Genomic DNA, 4,779 nt, shown 5'->3' with positions numbered 1-4,779 from the left:
AGTTTCTGTTTTGCACCGCACAAACCAACAAGCAATGTAAACATCCTAAAGGCAAATCTTGGCACATTATTTTTATTTTTAAACTTTATAAAAGCACACAACAGAAATAAACGACTCTCTAAAACTTTTGGGTTGTCTCACTGGCAGCTCTTTCTTTAAAGTCATTAAGCTAGGCATATAGTGCTCAAGTAATGGAGTCACCAGGATCCCAAGGTATATCAAAGCCAATTGGAATTAGCAATGATTTGGCATTTAGTAGTGAGCACAAAGAAACATATATCAAGCAATGAATAAGTCTAACTCTCTTCCTATGCATCAGCATGTCATACAAGAACAATTCATGCACATCAAGTAAAGGCCAATGCATAGCATAAGAAGTTTCTTGCAATTTTATCGTGTTGGAAACGTAGAGAGGCGGAGATGTAGTTCCTCTCTCATAAAAATTGCAAGTAGGAGAAGAAAGCACATGCATATTATATCTATCAAAATCATCGTGTGTAGTAGTAAAACGCAACCCATCAATATAATCCTTAATAAGGGCAAACTTCTCCAATATAGTGTAGTCGGGAGAATTCAAAAAGATAATAGGACTATCATGCATGGGTGCAATAGCAACAATTTCATGTTTAACATAAGGAACTATAGCAAGTTCAAATCCATAAGCATAATTCATATTGACATCTTGGCCACAAGCATAGTAAGCATCATCAAAAAGGGATATTTCAAAAGAATCAATGGGATCATAACAATCATCATAGCAATCATCCTTCGGTAAGCACGAAGGGAAATTAAACAATGTATGAGTTGAAGAGTTACTCTCATTAAAAGGTGGGAACGGGTAGCTAATCCGCTCTTCCTCCTTTTGTTCTTCGCTCTCCTCATCATCGTTTTCATCCAATGAGCCCACAGTTTCATCAATTCCTTCTTCCATAGACTCCTGCAAAATACTAGTCTCTTCTTGGACAACAGAGACTTTCTCAATAAGTTCATCAATATCATAATTGTATTTATAATTCTCATAGCAATATTTAAGGATAGATAAATTTTTAGGTCTATGAACTAAATCATCAAAATCTTCAAACTCTTTAAACAAAGATTCAATTTCACATGCACCCTTAAAAGCAAAAAATTCTTCTATTCGTTCCACATCATAATAATCTTATATACCATTAGCATAAGAAGCTAAGGTTTCATTATCATTAAAATTGCATGAAAAGGGAAGGTGTGGGGCCTTCATCCTAGAGCAACAAGTATAATCATATCTCAAGCATAGTTGCCGAGCATACCAGTGCAACATATAAATTTGATCCCGTAATAGTTTCCCTTTTTGAGTCAAGCGATAATCCCTAAAGTATTCACGTTGATCCAACATGTCTCCCATTATATAATTGAATGGGGTTTTCTCAGGATTATCACAGTAGTACATAATATCTTTCACATAATGAGCATCGAGGGTTTTTGGAAGTTCCCCATCTCCATGTGTAGCAAGTAAACCTAATTTTTTGGTATTTCGTGTTCCATATCCATAACTAAAGATAGAGAACAACTTAGAACAACAAATAAAAATTACTTAGTGATAAAGCAAACAAGCACACAAGAGAATATTCACCCCGCGCTATAACTCCCTGGCAACGGCGCCAGAAAAAGGTCTTGATAACCCACAAGAATAGGGGATCAATTGTAGCCTCTTTCGATAAGTAAGAGTGTCAAACCTAATGAGGAGCTAAAGGTAGAACAAATATTCCCTCAAGTTTTATCGACCACCAATACAACTCTATGCATGCTTGACGCTCGCTTTACCCTAGAACATGTATAAAACTAGAATTACTTTGTAGGTGTAACGGGATAGGTTTGCAAGAATATAAAGAGAACGTAAATAAAAAATAGGGACTGTTTTAGGTACTCCCTCCGGTCCTTTTTAGACTGCATATAAGTTTTGTCTAAAGTCAAAGCATCTCTACTTTGACCGAATTTATAAAAAAAAGTATTAACATTTATGATGCCAAATCAATTTTATTAGATTCATTACGAAATGTAGTTTCATGGGATATATATTTGGTATGGTAGATATTGATATTTTTTAATATATATTTGGTCAAACTTTACAAAGTTTGACTTGATCCAAATCTAATATGCGAAGTAAAAAGGACCGGAGGGAGTAAAGAAGCAATAAAGTTAGTATAGCGAGTGTGGAAAAGTGGTGGTAGGAGTTGCAAAATTGTCCCTAAGTAATTGACTATTTTACTAGACCGATAGCAAGTTTTATGTGGGAGAGGCCACTGCTAGCATGTCATCCCTGACTTGGAATTCTATGCACTTATGATTGGAACTATTAGCAAGCATCCGCAACTACTAACATTTATTAAGGTAAAACCCAACCATAGCATTAAGATATATTGGTCCCCCTTCAATCCTGTATACATCAATTTCTATGCTAGGTTGAAGCTTCTATCACTCTTGCCCTCCAATACATAGTCCTATCAACATACAACTAACCCTATGGTGTAATCCATGCGCACGCTCATATGATGGGCACCAAAGGATAGCAACATAACCACAAGCAAATTAAACCAATCACAGCAATTCACCAATTACCGATAGGACAATCAACATCTACTCAGACATCGTAGGATGGCAACACATCATTAGATAATAATATGAAGCATAAAGCACCATGTTCAAGTATAGGGTACAGCGGGTTGCGGGAGAGTGGACCGCTGTAGATAGATAGGGGAAGGTGATGAAGATGTTGGTGAAAGTGACGGAGGTGTTGGTGTAGATCGCCATCGCACGATGATGGCCTCAGCAGCGTTCTGGCGCCACCGGGAGAGAGGGGGAGAGGGCCCCCCTTCTTCTTCTTCTTCTTCTTCTTCCTTGACCTTCTCACTAGATGGGAGAAGGGTTTACCCTCTAGTCCATGGCCTCCATGGCGGCGGAGGGGCGAGAGCCCCTCCGAGATTGGATCTGTCTCTCTGTGTCTCTCTGTTTCTACATTCCAGATTCTGGCCTTTCACCGTTTCTTATATTCCCGGAGATCCGTAACTCCGATTGGGCTGAAATTTTAACTCAATTTGTATCCGGATATTGGCTTTCTTGCGGCAAAAAAGGGCACCGGCCGCCTTACGGGGTGGCCACAAGGGTCACGGGCGTGCCCCCTGCCTCGTGGCCCCCTCGGGCATCGTCTCGCGTTGATTCTTCTTACCAAAAATCACATATATTCCAAAAAAATCTCCGGCAGTGTTTATCCCGTTTGGACTCCGTTTGATATGGATTTTCTGCGAAACAAAAAACATGCAACAAACAGGAACTGGCACTGGGCACTGGATCAATATGTTAGTCCCCAAAAATAGTATAAAAATTTGCCAAAAAAGTATATCAAAGTTGTATAATATTGTCATGGAACAATAAAAAATTATAGATACGACGGAGACGTATCACCAACCAGCCGTCAAACACGGGCAAGGCCCTCGCCGCGGAGCCGACGAAGGAGAAAGTCGCTTACCTAACCAACGGGAAGTTGAAGCCGTCCACTGTCGTGCAGACACAACTAGACCGGCTTTCTAGGCAACTTAATTGGATTGTAATACTCCCTGCATTCCAAAATAATTGTCTTAATTTTATACTAACCCTAGTGTAAATTTATAGTAAGGTCAAGACACTTATTTTTGGGACGGAGGGAGTAGTATTTAAATTAGAACTACTCTCGTCGAATGTGTTCAATCATCTATTATTTAATATGCTATTATTTTGAGCTTGCAAACTTACAAAAAGACGAGTCTCCCCTGAGGAGAACGCTGCCCTAACCGCTCCCTTTTCTGAGGGCGAGGTCTGGGAGGCCATTAGAGGCATGAACCCAACATCAGCCCCGGGTCCTGACGGCCTTCCGGTGAAATTTTTCCAGACTATCTGGAATGTGATCAAACCCGAGATCATGGCCATCTTCGATGAATTCTATGTGGGATCCATTGACATCGGCCGCCTCAATTTCCGGATCATCTCACTGATTCTGAAAGTGCCTGGGGCGTCCGACATTCGCCAGTTCCGACCGATCACGGTGATCAACATGATCTTCCATATCCTGGCGAAAGGGTACGCCAATAGGGTGACCCTGCTTGTGGATCACATTACCCACCCCAATCAATCGTCCTTCATCCAAGGCCATTATATCCTGGATGGGGTTCTAGTCCTTCATGAAGTCCTCCACGAGGTCCGTGCGAAACACCTCAAGGCGGTCTTCCTGAAGATTGATTTCCATAAGGCCTACGATACAATGAGTTGGCCATTACTTTGGGAAGTTTTGCTTCGAAAAGGCTTCGATGACCGTTGAGTCACCCACGTGATGCAGATGGTGTCCTGCGGTCGAACTGCTGTTAACATTAATAGGGAGATCGGACCCTACTTCCTCACCCTATGTGGGGTTTGATGGGAAACATCACATGTAATCTCAAATATATTCCTACGCTCATGCAATATCTATCTATAGATGCATAGCAACGAGAGGGGAAGAGTGTATCCACGTACCCTCGTAGACCGAAAGCGGAAACGTTTGACGACGCGGTTGATGTAGTCGAACTTCTTCTCGTTCCGACCGATCAAGCACTGAACGTACGACACCTCCGAGTTCTGCACACGTTCAGCTCGATAATGTCCCTCGAACTCTTGATCCAGCAAAGTGTGGAGGAAGAGTTCTGTCAGCACGACGGCATGGTGACGGTGATGGTGAAGTGATCCGCGTAGGGCTTCGCCTAAGAACTATGTGAATATGATCGGAGGCGTAAA

This window comes from Triticum dicoccoides, chromosome 2A, assembly GCF_002162155.2.
Source record: "Triticum dicoccoides isolate Atlit2015 ecotype Zavitan chromosome 2A, WEW_v2.0, whole genome shotgun sequence".
Taxonomy (NCBI): domain Eukaryota; kingdom Viridiplantae; phylum Streptophyta; class Magnoliopsida; order Poales; family Poaceae; genus Triticum; species Triticum dicoccoides.
Note: the sequence above shows the minus strand (reverse complement) of the source record.